Source organism: Lagopus leucura, unplaced genomic scaffold, assembly GCF_019238085.1.
Source record: "Lagopus leucura isolate 7727_CA_CO unplaced genomic scaffold, USGS_WTPT01 Super-Scaffold_73, whole genome shotgun sequence".
Classification (NCBI taxonomy): Eukaryota; Metazoa; Chordata; class Aves; order Galliformes; family Phasianidae; genus Lagopus; species Lagopus leucura.
The window spans coordinates 8,271,665-8,286,225 of record NW_024962252.1 but is presented as its reverse complement, the minus strand read 5'-3'; positions in this window follow the sequence as shown (position 1 = coordinate 8,286,225).

Below are 14,561 nucleotides of genomic sequence, written 5' to 3'. Positions count from 1 at the left end.
GCTACAGGCAGGCACACCTCCCACCAGACCAGGGTGCTCACAGCCCCATCCAGCCTGGACTTGAATGCTTCCAGGGAGGGGACATCCGCAACCTCACTGACAACCTGTTCCAGCATCTGTCCACCCTCACAGATCGTGTAGGGTATCTTACCAAGGATTCAGAACAGCATTGTGAGTCTCCGTGAGGTGAATGCCAGAGCCATTCATTCTGTAGAATGTCTCCCACGTTCTACAGAATAGCTGTAGCTAATTGAGCCCTGAGAGGTTCTACAGTTCTTCTCAGCCACACCTTGTCTTTCCTTCCATGAACAACATGGTATCAGAAGGCTTTGTCTGCTCAGTCCTCACCTCCTCATTCAAATTATTTATGAGTAAGTAGTCAGATATGAAGGTACATTGATGACTTTCTTTCACTGTGAGATTTGCATACTCCTGGTCTTGTAGCTTTCTCTCTGAATGCTGCTTTTTCACCCAGTTCTCTTGGTGGATTCCAGAACTCACAAGCTTTGGCACTTGATACACTAAGATTATTGAAATTCTCTTGTTCTCTTGCAGATGATTTATTGTTGAGTTTTGTACCTTTTCTCTTCAATACCATCCATGATTTCTATCATAACCCTCAAAGGCTTGTTTTTTCCCCCCCAAAATGAAAGGTTCTATTTCATTTAGTCTTCCCTCGCATGGCATGTTTCATATTTATGTTTATCCTTGTTGACTGTTACTGTACTTTTGTATATAATATATCTATAATATATATCCTCTGCCACTGCTTGTGTCTATGCTTATAAACTTCTACTGAGTACAGAGTAGAGATTTTGGGAAGCTGAAATTTCACCTGTATTCCAGGATCTCTTTTCCTAAGTACTAACAACTACTAGATGAACTGGTGTTCCTCATTGTGACTGTTTGGTGAAGGATATAACTTGGCATTTGGCATCATTGATTTTCACTTGCTGTTTTGTCAGGTGTCATTTAATATTGTGAGGACCTCCTGCAGCTCTTCAGAATTGACTTTATATAGGGCTTTTCAGAAAGGGTTCTTGCTAGCTTTTGTTTGCTTGGTTGTTTTTTTTATGTTTTGTTGTTGTTGTTTTTAATGTCCAAACTAGCTTTGCCTGTTTTCAAATCATTTATTGGTTTGCACGGGTCTCAGAACAGATCTGTTTTATGTTTTATTGAGGTGTGGAATTTTTATCTTTTACTGCTTTGTACCTTCTCTAGGCAAGATACAGAAAGCCAAGTAGGTTTCTTTTTCACTTATCAGTTGTATTTTCCCACTCAATATTTTTCTTCCATTTATTTCTTATCTCACAGGGACATGCTAACAATAAAAGTTGTTTGTCCATAAATATTTTTAGGGTTATGGAGTATTTGTGATTTGTATTTTGACAAAATCAAGCACAATGGAGTTGTAGATTAAGATGTTTAGACACTGTAATTAGTATAACAATAAATAGTAATTAAAAAAGTGTGATTGATTTAGTAATATTGTTTGTTCCATGTTAATAAGAATCACTTATTTTGTATCCCTATGTTAGTCTGATGGCATGTCTAGGTGTAAATTTTGTTTTATTTGGGGGATTTATACAAACATAGCACCATGTCTAGTACAAGAACTCTTTCAGAGCCTGCTGATACCCAGTATTGATAGGAATGCTTTCTTCCCCCATTAAGGAATTTTAATTGTTACTTGTGTGGTTAAGAACTAAACAAGAATATGATAAATGCATAAAGAGATGATGAAACATGAATGAGGAAACAGCATTTAGTGTGTTTTGGTGAAAGACATTGTATCACTAAGCAGAGAATTCCTAAAATATACTGTTTAATGCTTTGATTAGAAAGGAAGCTAGATTTTATGGCACAGTGATTGAGAATTACTTTTGTTTAGTGCATGTTTGAATAGGAAATGATGCCCCGAGGCAAAAGGCCTGATCTTGGTTCTGAGCTAATGAGATAAGCAAAACTGCACCCCACCCATGTGCAAGACTGGGCTGTACAAAACTGCATATTTTCCCATGGGAATCATTGGAACCCCTATGACTTTCGGGTTTTGAATCTTCAGTTGAGTAAAGACCTGTGTCTTATAAGGAGCGTTCTTCCTTTGGGAGGAGCGTGAGGAGAAACGAATGATTTTGTAACTCTCATCTTTCGTGACTTTCATGATCATCTACAACAAAAATTCCTTAGAAGCACTCAGGAGTTTCTCAAAGCAAAATAACTCTCAAAGCATAAAACAAGAACGGAAAACCAGCAAACAACCATTCCTGTTTGTGTAACGCAAGGAGTGCTTTATTCTCATTTAATACACCAGAAAATTGGACCTAGTGCCAAGTCTTTTCCCTCATGCTGTTTGAGATGGTTCTGATAAATGAGATCTGGATGCCTGTGACATGCCAATTCTACCCTTTGCAAGAAAAAGCTGTAGAAGTTTCTAGAATCTCTCTTCCTTCCTCTTGTTTTCTTCCCTCTTTTCTTCTATGGCTGTCTTTTACCAAGTTGCCCAACTTAGTCTCCCTTCTCAGGCCTTACCCTCACTTAGTTTGGCCTGTTGTCACTTTCTAAATGTGTGTAACAGCCTTCCACTTTAATGATCCAGCAGTTTGTGGTATTTACAATATTGTTCTGCTATTTTCCCTACCTACTCAGCAAGACAGAAGTTTGGCTACAGCTCTGGAAAGTAACATAATCCATTATTTTCTGACTACAGGAAACTTCTGTGGTCTTCTATTATCTTTCAAGACTTTATTAGTGCACTGCAACTGGCCTCACTTATATGCCATGATAGTTTTGAAATCTGCTGTTACTACAAGCAAAGAAAAACAGAGAAGCCAACATGGGAGAGCTTTTTGAAGGGAGAAGCGACCTTAATTTGTTCTTCGTAGTTGTGAGTGTGTGCTCTCCGTAATCATAACAACACCAAATGTTTTTCTTCTCTGAAGTGTATCAGAGTGAATAGAGAGGGAACATGCTGTTGTGAAGTTACTTCCTGGTACAGTCCTTTTCAAACCCACAAAGAAATTACTTGTCCCTTCTTTCTGACACACACTGGTCCCCATTTCCTATATCGACCAGGAGATGGTGCTGCCATTCTTCCATCTGTTCCTTTTTTAGGAAAGGTGATGCATGTTTACGTAGGATTACATACATAAATAACAAAAATGCTTCTGCCATCTAACTGATACACTTTTTTCCTAATAGGGGGAAAAAAAATGACACCGACCTTTTTGTTTTTTAAAGCTTGCCACTCTCTTAGAACTGGACATACATATTAAAGATCCACCATATGTCACCAACAGAGCCACTCAGGAGTTTTCCACAGTTTTCTAATGCTCCATGTTGTGAGGATGACTACAAAACACTCATCTTTACGATTTGCTGGTTATTTTCCACACCTGCCTTTCTCTCCTTTACAGACATCTTTGGATGCACTCTGGCAAGGTGGTTCATATTTTCATAGATATCCCAGCCCTGATCTGAGAACCAAAACTTTAACGCTGGTTTAAATGCAAACAAGATGAGGTTTAAAATCTTTTCCTAAGTCACATTAGGCAATTTCTGCAATTCCCTTAGTACAGACTCTGATTTTAACAGGTCCTGTGGTTCCACTGTCCATGCCTCATGAAGTCTGGCCTGGAAGGACCTCGCAATATGTAGTGGAGGGACACATTCTGTTCTGTTTGATCATTTTGACTGTGATAGCCTATTCTTAGTTTTTAATCTTCTGTCAGTGCTGGGATTACGTTTATAAGTATGTATGAATGTACCAGGACTACATACTTCCCTTTAAGTTCAAAGGATCCATTTTGTAGCTTTGTTGTTGTCATATCAGTGCAATTGTTTGATAATACTCACAGCTGCAAAAAGGAGAACAGAACCTGATTTCACATTGCCAGGCTTTGTTTTGATTCTAAAATATATCCTTGTGATTTCTCTTTCCCACAGAATAGATGTCATGGACACTGGCAAAAGTTAACATCTCTGGCACTGATATTCAGCTTTTCATTTGATATCAGTATTTTTATTGATTTTCTTTTTTCTTCTAAGAAAGCAGACTTTTCTTATTTTGAAGTTTGCAATAGAAGAAAAAAGGACCTAAGTATTAGGTAAGATAAAATGTACTTCTGGGCAATATTTTTATATCAGGCTAATACATATATACTGTTAATGCAAGGTCTGCTAATGTGATCTTTTGGGAAGTAATGGAACATGGGCTGGGCTCCAGCAGTACTATTTTGGTGTAGGAGATACAGAGGGAACCTATTACCAGCACATGCTAGCAACCCAAGTGAAGTCTGGCAGCTAAACAAATGAACATACATCTACTGGACTGCAAAAAACATTACCAGAAATTTTAGCTGATTAAATTGCACACATGAAGATTTGGAAAGATCTGCAGACTGCTCTGTCTGTGTGTTTGTGTGTATGTGTACGTATCTAAGTCTACATCTTTATATACATAAAATGGTCCCTGTGCATTTTTTGTTAGAAATATTGAGGACGCTTTATAAGGCACAAATCACAGAATCGTAGAGTGCTTTGGGTTGGAAGGGAAATGTAAGATCACCTAGTTCCAACCCCCTGCTATGGGCAGGGACACCTCCCTCCAGACCAGGGTGCTCTCAGCCCCATCCAGCCTAGCCTTGAATGCTTCCAGGGAGGGGGCATTCACAGCCTCACTGGGCAACCTGTTCCAGTGTCTCACCACCCTCACAGTAAAGAATTTGTTCCTAATATCTACTCTAAACCTGCCCTCTTCCTCCTTATAACCATTTCCCCTGTCCCATCGTTCCATGACCTCATAAAAAAAAATTCCTCCCCAGCTTTCCTGTAGGCCCCCTTCAGGTACTGGACTGCTGCTACTGGACTCTTGAAATGAAGCTCTTTGGGACAAACTCTGAAATCAGTATACATTGACTTCACAAGTGAGGTTTATTCCCATAAGTGAGGGCTGCAAAGTAAAACTCTTGCGGTTTTCCCACAAGCTATGTTGGCAATATGGTATGTAAGTGTCAGTGGAGACTTAACATCATGAAAAATTAATGTATTGAATGCTGCACAATCTACCCTAGAAAGAAACAGAAAAAAAAGTGAGCTAGAAGAAGGCAGTGCTGGAATGCATTAATGCCATCTAGGCTTTTGGCAAGAACTCAACTAGAGAGCAATTCATGGAATACATGGAACGTAGTGTTAGCCTTTGCTCGGTATTCTCATTAGAGCTGTGGTAGGCCACATTTGTGAATGTGGCATTCCTGAGAATAGCTTGAAATGCCTCAGCCAAAAAATAAGACCATGTATCTTACTTGGCTTCCACGCTGAAAATAGGAGCTCAGAGTCTCCTACAGAACCAGGTGCTCTTGAATAAACATTCTGCTGTGTTGAAATGTTGCAGTGATTCTTCTCTTACACAGTGAGAAATTGTGTGTCTGTCTTAAGGCTCCCCTGGGCACCATCTTGAAAGCCTCTAGTGAGGGACAAAACCAGGACTAGAAGAAGAAGAAATTCTGATCTCCTGTAATGGCCTGGTAGCTTAGCAGCAGAAGGACAGGGCAGAACTACCTTAGCTTGCACCACTGGCTGAATGAACCTATTTGTGCCAGAACTGGAGGAATGCAGGCAGCTTTTTGCTGAGCTGGTACAGCCTTCAGTGTCAACAAGCTATCAGACTGTTCAGAAGGTTGATCCTTCACTTTAATTTTCAAGTCATTCAACTCACTCTTTTCTAAGCAACTGTAGGTATGAAGCATTACTGCTCTAAGTGACTGCACTGAGCAGGAAATCTAGATCCAAGTCCTCACAGTTCTTTCTCTGACCAAATAATCCTGCAAACTCTGTAAGCAAGACCAAGAGGATTTATTTCCAAGTCACTTCTTGGTGTCTACGAGCACTATAACAAAATCATTGCATGATCAGTATCCACACATGAAATCTATTCTAAAAAGAAAAGGAAGTCCCTGTGAGCAGCCTGCATCAGGGACACCAGTTCACCGCAGCTAAATGGGCAGGTATGTGTGTGACTTGCAGGCATCCTTCCAGTGTCAGGCTCAGGGGGACCAGCTGGCTCGATTCATTAACAGCTGGGGTTCAGATTACCCAGCCAAGCCATCCTCTGCATGGCCAGCATGAAGGAGATGATGCAGGAGGCACGCTTGAACTGCGTAAAATCTACGGTTCAAGAGTCACCTGCCCGTTGGCTGAGCTTTCGATCGTTACATTTAAGTGTCTTCGTATTAATGTGCCTTTGATCTCTCATCTTCATGGCGCACCATGTCTGTTCCCACTGCAGGGCTTTCAGTTCCATGTGCTGAATATGTGACTCATACAGTTGCCTCTCCCCAGCCCTGCCTGATTACACTTGTGTGATTTGCTTACCAGCTAGATCTGATCCAGTACACACAACAGGAAGACAAAGCGACTCATACTTCCAAGGACACTCCTGTCTCAGAAGAGTGCTGCTAGAAGGCATGTTCCCTGGCAATACCTGTGTAGGCTGTCATCCTTCTGGATGTGTTTGTAATTAAACTGTACACTGGAGGTTGGGTTGAAAGTGTTCTCTGCATAGTGGTGGTAAAATATCTTGACATCTGCCTTCTTGGCCATCAAATAAGCTGCTGAGCTGGCTTTTTCATTGCACTGGAATGTGTTTGGTGCTGGTAGCACAGCTATGCTGTCACAAGCAGCAGTTCAGTGGTTCTATGTCCTCAAATGTCAAACTAGGTCATCAGTCTCCCAAGAGTTTGGACCACTGGAATCTGGTCAACTCTCAAAAGAGCCTACTTGAACATGCTGTTGAAAACACGTTTCATGTCATTCCACAGAGGCTGTACCGGTCACTCATGGGCACAGTAAGGAAACTACTGGCAAAACATTTCTTCAGCTGTAATTAGCTCAAGGAACCTGTATGGAAGCAGGGAGAGCTTTGACTAGGTCATCTCCTTTCTATATGTGAGTTTGTTTTCTAGTAGTAAAGTGTGGGTACAGATAGATCAAATATGCCCTGTAAGTGCCAAGTATTTGTAGTTATTGCACACCCGCTACACCTGCTAACATAAAGTACTAATTCAAAAGAACTGGGAAATGATCTGACAATGAGCACACTGCCAGATCCATTTTAAGTGGCTATTTTAGAGGCAGGAGAATTTTCTTTATGAGAACTGAGAGTAATACTTAGTGCTCCTGTTTCTCACATGTGATAGCGTATTGTTAATGGCAAAGAACTGGTAGGCAGGAAGCTTATAAGGTCCCTAAAGAAGTGAGCATAGGCACAGAATTTACTGCAAATCTAGGACAAAGCTCATACTTGGTTATCACTCTTTAATGCTTTTGATCTCAAAAGAATACTGCTTTATACTTAACCAGGGATTTAATATGACTGTTTGTAAATGAAAGTATTTTGGACTTCAGGGTAAATATAATAGAGGTTTGAGTGACTGCTCTGAGCAAATGCCTGTTAGTAAAGATAGCAGGTAAACAGCACTGTAATCAAAGGAATCAAACCCTTTTGAAGTTAATGAGGAAGTATGTGACAAATATCATCAAGAATGCAGTTCAAAGGACACCGTTCCTATCTCTAAGATACACATAGGAAGCCTGATTCTGATCTTATGCTACCTGTAGTCCTGGCTTCAGCCAATTCAAATTTGCTCCTCTTTCAGAAATCTGCAGCAGCTAACTCTGCCTCTGGGACACAGACAGGCTGACCTTGTGGGATCAGGGCAGAGAAGGGTGCTGAAACAGGCCGTGAAGGAGGTCATGGAAGATGAGGAGGTCAACAAGTGTCTGAGAACAAAATTTAAGAGAAAAAGATCAAACTCTGTAATGCTGCCGGAGCGTTTGATCTTTCATTTGCCCCCTTGATAGCTTGTCTGCCCTGCCTTTTCTTTTCCCTTTGAGCTCCAGCAAAAATATTGCAATTTGACCAGGGAAGTGGTGCTCAATATGGTTTATCCTTGTATGTGTTATCATTAAACTGCTGTGAACTCCTAGGTATGTGGTTTATTTCCCCGGCTGGTTAGTTTGTTGGTGGGTTATGTTCATTTTTTCCTGACTTGTGTTCTTTACAAATATAGGTCATAAAAGGGAGAGTAAAAGGTGTAACTGATGATGCAGAACAAAGGTTTACTTACACTTGCTCTGATGCCTGGGCTGTTTGGAACACTCCCAAAGGTAGCTGACTGGGAAAAGTCCAAGGCAGGAAACTTTGTGATTGGACACCATAGCCCAAATCTTACCTTTTACACAGGAGTCAGTGTTCTTGATACAACTTCTTGAGCAGCAGTGTCTGCAACACCATAGCCACAGAATTACAGTGGTTGGGTATTTACCAATACCTGTTGGGTACTTTCAGTAGGATTACAGTCTGAAAGGATGTACCGCCAGCATTTTTTCACTGCGCATACTTTGCTATCGGAGTAATTTCCCTGTAGGGCTTAGTAATATCACTAGATTGTTCTCTGCAAATTAAACCATTATTTTGATCTAAAAGATGGTCCTATGCATCCTGAAGAGAAACCTTGATGGAACCAGGGTAAGAAAGGATGTGTTGCTACTTTTTTTTTTGCTGCAATTGTACTGAGATTAAAGAAAACTGAACTTTTTAGGTGAAATTCTTGCAGCGCAAAGAAAAATGCAGTGTAGAATGGCAGACAGTTTTGTAAGCTCTCTAAATGCTTGTTACTTGGTTTCTTCTTGCTCCTGTTAATGCAAAGATATTGCACATATGACAGAAGATAAACCTTAGCTTTTTTTTTTTTATGGTGTTTGTTCATCAAACTTCAACATTGCTTCTACAGTGCAAGCCTTTGGCATTTCATGTAACGACTTAAATAATGTTGACATTTAAGTTGTTTGAAAAGGTCAATTTACCTTAAGAAGTATTTAACTGGCTACTTGTACACTGCAGTACAAGAACATAAACAGGACTTTAAGGATTTTACTGGTATTACAATTTTTCCAGACAATACAACCAGTCATTACTGTGCCAGATGTGTTTTTAAGTGACCTAACATGCTACAGTCCAAGTAATAGATTTAGTGCAAAATTTGAACTTTAATAACACTTTTCTATCTCCATTTGAAAGTAGAAATATGAGTTATGAAAAGGTTTCAGAGGCTCAGAGAACTGAAGACTTGCAGCTGATGATGTGTGGTTACTGGTGTGGGTTCAGCCTAGGTCCTTAGTAACCAACAGTTGTTAATATCTGATTATAACTAATTTCCAAAATGAAGTGAGTCAGTCTTCTGCAAACAGACGTGGACACATCTCTTAAATAAATCACAGAATCATCAAAGAATCATAAAATGGTTTGGGTTGGAAGGGACCTTAGAGATGAGCTAATTCCAACCTCCAGGATTGCCAACCACTAGACCAGGCAGTAGATCAGGCTGCTTAGGGCCACATTCAACCTGACCTTGAATGCCTCCAGGGCATCCGCAGCTTCTCTGGGCAGCCTTTGCCAGCACCTCACCACCCCCTGAGTGAAAAATTTCCCCCTAACATCTAATATAAATCTCTTAGTTTAAAACTGTTTGTCCTTGTCCTATTGCTATCAAACTGTAAAAAATCAATCTCCTTCCTGACTACAAGCTTTAAGTATTGGAAGGCCACAATGGGGTCACCTCAAGCCTTCTCTTCTCCAGGCTGAACAAACCCAACTCCCTCAGCCTGTCTTCACAGGAGAAGTGTTCCAGTCCTCTGAGCATCCTCGTGGTCTCCTCTGGACCCACTCCACATCTTTCTTGTGCTGAGGGCACCAGGCCTGGGCACAGTACTTCAGAGGGGGCCTCTTGAGGGTATAGTAGAAGGGAAAAATCACTTCCCTCACCCTGCTGGCCACCTGACTTTTGAGGCAGCCTGGAGTACTGTCAGCTCCTGGCCAGCTTTTTGTCCATCAGGACCTCCAAGTCCTTCCCCCCAGGGCTGCTCTCAATGAGTTTTTCTCCCTGTCCGTATTCACATCCGGGATTGCACTGACCCAGGTGCAACACCTTGCACTTGGCCCTGTTGAACATCATTTGGTTCACGTCTCAAGCCTGTCCATGTCCCTTTGGATGGCATATCTTCCTTCTATGGTATCAACTGCAACACTCAGCTTGGTGTCATCCACAAACTTATCTTAATCTGCACTTAATCTGATTACCTAAGTCATTGATAAAGATATTAAAGTACACCAGTCCCAAAGCAGACCCCTAGGGAACCCCACTTATCATCGGCCTCCACCTGAATTTAGATCCTCTGACTACAACCCTCTGGCTGCAAGCAGCCAACCAGTTATTTCTCCACTGAATAGTCCAGCCTTCAAATCCCCGATTTGGAGACAAAGATGTGGTGTGGGACCGTGTCAAAGGCCTTGCACAAGTCCAGCAGGATGACATCAGTTGCCCTTCTTTTGTCCACCAACACCACCACTCCATTGTGAATATATACACACACAAATACGTAGAAAAATATATTCAATATCTAATACATATGTAATGTATATCAATGTATGTATTTCAGTATACACACACCAGCAGAACTGAAACTAGCTGGCACATTAGTTATTATTTTCCCACCCTCTCACTCCCCCAGAATGTGCTGCATCTTTTAAGTTACAATTTTAAGGTGGAGATTCCAACTATTCTTGGCTTCCCAATGAACAGGAGAGTTGGCCTAGATTATTTCATTTTAGTCAACTAAACTCTTAGTGAACTAATTTTTAGTGGATAGTTGTTTCTTTTATTAATCCCATACTCTCCCATTTCCTTGATTGCAGGCATTAATACCAGGACATTTCATTCTGGAACACTGCAGAATTAGCTTCCCACACAATAAGCATGGGAAAGCTCAAAGCAAGGTTAGTTTTTTGTGCTTAAACTTGCTTTTAACCCTAAACACAACTGCAAAGGTAAGGAGAAAGCAAGAACTGTAGTAAGATACGTTTTCTTTCTATGCCTCTGTTTTTCTGGGCTGTCATTTGGACCGATAGCTCTGCTAAGGTTACCAAGGTTTCTCACTTGATGAAGATGATTTTTGTCCTTTAGTTTAACAACTCTTCTTTTTGTGCAATTTACTTTTGAATCGTGGAAATTTTCAGTACTGGAAAGAATTACTTCTAAAGTGACATTTATTGTGCAGCTCTCATGAGTGTGAATCTGGTACCGCTTTGTTTAAACCAACATGAAAATTATAAGACCAAATCCAGAATCCAGCAAATTGAACAAATAACCCTACCCGAGGTCAGACAAATAGGGGTGTTCAGTCATATGCAGGCTTCCCTTACATGGCCACATTAGTCCAACCCAATTTGCATTCCCACAGGGAGGGATAGCCCTCCTCATCTCTCCTCCCACACATTTCTGCTGTTCCAAAGCCAGCTTGCTTGTGGGTCAGCGCACAGCTGGGGAAGTGATACGTGGAAGCTGTCCATTTTCATCACCAGTTTTGCATCCAGGCTGCCTAATGTCAGACTAAGGGAGGCACTGGGGATGAGCACAGATGAGAAGGCAGAAGGTTTAAGGAGCGATACAGTTTTTGTTGGATTAAATCGACCGCATAACTGTGGCCTCAGAGGGATGGATGCAGTGCAGTAACTGGTTGTCAGCATAGGAAGCACAGTTAGAGATAACAGGTTGCTGCTGGAGCTTTCTATCATAGCAATTTCAATTTAATGAAATAGTCCTCATGCGCCACTGCAAGCAAGTATAAATCAGCACAGCCTTTGGGTTCCTTTAATTTATAAGGCTCAGACTGATACATCTCATCACACAACACTGCTTAAAAGCTGTGCTTAGTGTTTCTAAGCCAGGGATCTGAACAAGGACCTTTGAAATAAGAAAGCAGGTAAACAATTACTAACAGCAAATAAAAGTTTGGGGAATGGGTGGATGCAAGTGGTTATGAAAGCTGAATGACAAGGAAGAGCAACAAAGCAAAATATGTCAGACTGCATCTACTAGTTGCCTTTGTCTCATTTAGTTTTGTCTTTTCTTGGACAGCAATAATCACACTATTCCATTTGGAAAAGGAAAACATGGAATAATTTCACAAGTCAAGGGAAAAAAAAAGTAGCAACAGGCTGGAAATACGCTGTTAAATGTAGGATTTTGAATTTTTGGTCATTCTTTCCACAGAGGGCCTTTAGTATTAACTGAGGCCTTCCATGTTTCTACAGTTAAGCTTTTTTCCATTATCAGATTTCTTTTCTTACTAACCAGTAAGATTTTATCATGCACACGTATTTATTTATACAGCAATTAAGAGCTTGAAGATTGTTTTCTTATTGTGTTTTAGAAATTGGGATAGGACTACACAGGGACATGCTTTATGATGGGAATGCAGGGCATGGAAAACAACTGACGTCCCTACATCTCATCCTTGTCTCTGGCTCCACAAGAGGCAGTGTGGACAGAGCACTTCTGCCCACACAAGGAGAAAGGAGCTGGAACACAGGGCTGGTAACCGAGTCTAATCCTCCCAAGGAAGACTGTCTGCTTCACAAAACATTTACTCCTCCCTCATACCTGGGCTACAAAACATCCAACATCCTGTAACAAACAATGCCAACAGAAATAAGACTGAGAGTCAGGAGAATTCAGGAGAGATTGGCCATTCTATGATTCTGTGACATTGCAGAGACCCAAGGTTTCTGCTGTCATGTAAATTACATGAAATAAACTTCCAGCAATGAGCACTTAACTCCAGATTAAAAAGAAGGAAATAAAAATGATGCCGCTTCTTGCAAAATTGATCTGAGTGGAAAATTCCTCGAGGGTGTTGGCTGCTTATCACCATCCATGCAGTGTTTGTAGATCAGAGTTGCGCCGAATCTCAAGGATGAACATCTGCTTTCAGGTTATGTGGCTGTTTTGTATAGTTTCCCATCAAAACATTTACCCTCAGTATCTCTCTTCATGCAGATGGAAGTCTTAGTGCTGTCTTGTAATCTGCTCTCATTTTAATGCTAAAAGAGATACGTATCTCTGTAGGTATGGGTTTTTTTTGTAGGTATGGTATGAACAGTGCTTACAGAGAATGATACAAATGGGATACGTAAGGCGGGAATGAAATTCCACACAAAAACTCTATAGTTTGAAGTTATAGCAATTAAATATTTCAAAGACCTGTCCAATGAGAATGTTGTGTGTTATGTAGACACTTATCCTGAAATTCTTAACACATCAGATAAGATCCAACACTGGGAGACCACAGGCTGCGTGATGGAGCGGGAGCAGTCAGTCAGCAAGAAGCACCAAGTGATGGGAAAGGCACCTGCAACCAAATGTCAGGGGAGGTTTTACTTGCAAGTAAATAAATAAATAAAAATAAAAAATCTTTGCACTATGACAGCCGGCTCATGGCTGATCCAGGAACAGTAGCAAAAAGCAGCCTTAACACCGTTTTAACCAACATCCTGGTGTTAGTTGGCACCCCTTGCCCTTGTCATTTGGATACAAGACACTGTAATGTAGAAGTAGTCGGCACATCGTTACACAGGACCGAGCAATGATTATCCCTGCAACTGTTTCTTTGAGCTCGTTTTTCTCCCATCTTGCTCACACTCATCCATCAGCTGCATCAAACAGATGTCTCACGCAGCTGAGACAGCAGTTCTGAATTCCAGGCCAAGCAGATGGCAAGTCATTTTTAAAGGTTTCATCTGAAAGACCAACATAAACGTAGAAAACTATGTGGGGTTCAATTAATCGGTCCTTGCAAGGTGATGGAATCAAGTTCAGTTAGCTTCATTTGTTACACAAGGAGATACATTTTCCGTATTTTTTTTATCCCTATTGTCGGCCATTGCTTGCATGACTAGCTGTGGAATCAGAGACAGCTCTAATGGAAAAGAAAAATTAGGTCATCTGGTCCATCCTCACTGCCAGGGCATGGCTGCTCCCTGCAGTGTATCACTTCCCACACAGTTATCTTTGCAACTGTCCTCTGTAAGATGGAAATGCAATTCAGAGTCCCATTTGCCTCTAACTGCCAGAGCTGCTGAGGAGTCCTGTTGGGACAAAAATGCTTACTGAGAATTGGAGACTCAGAGCTAACAATTTTAAATATGTAGAAAGGAAAAAGAAGGGAAGAAGGAAAGAAGGCAAGAAGGAAAGAAGGAGAGGACAGAAACACCAAATGTCAGAATATATCCGTCTCAATTAGTAAAATATTTCTGAGGGGAAAAAAAAAAGTGCAATATTTGAGATAATTGGGGTCACTGTTTTCACTCATCCAGGAAATAGTTTCCATGACACAATTCTACAAATGAAACAATGGGTTTCCTGCTACAGCAACAAGCAACTAGTGCTGTTTGTTAGCTGGTTAGGAAGCAGCCTCCCATCAGGAGACTCAGCACTTGCACTGACTGCAGGACTCAAGGCTGCCTTGACTACTTTAAGGCTTTGAGTCCCCATCCTTCGGCTAAACATCTCAGCGTGGCAGCACTGATTTATTAAGCAGGATTGGTTTATTAAGAAGAAAAAAAGAAAAAGAAAAAAAGAAAAAGAAAAAGAAAGAGAAAGAGAAAGAGAAAGAGAAAGAGAAAGAGAAAGAGAAAGAGAAAGAGAAAGAGAAAGAGAAAGAGA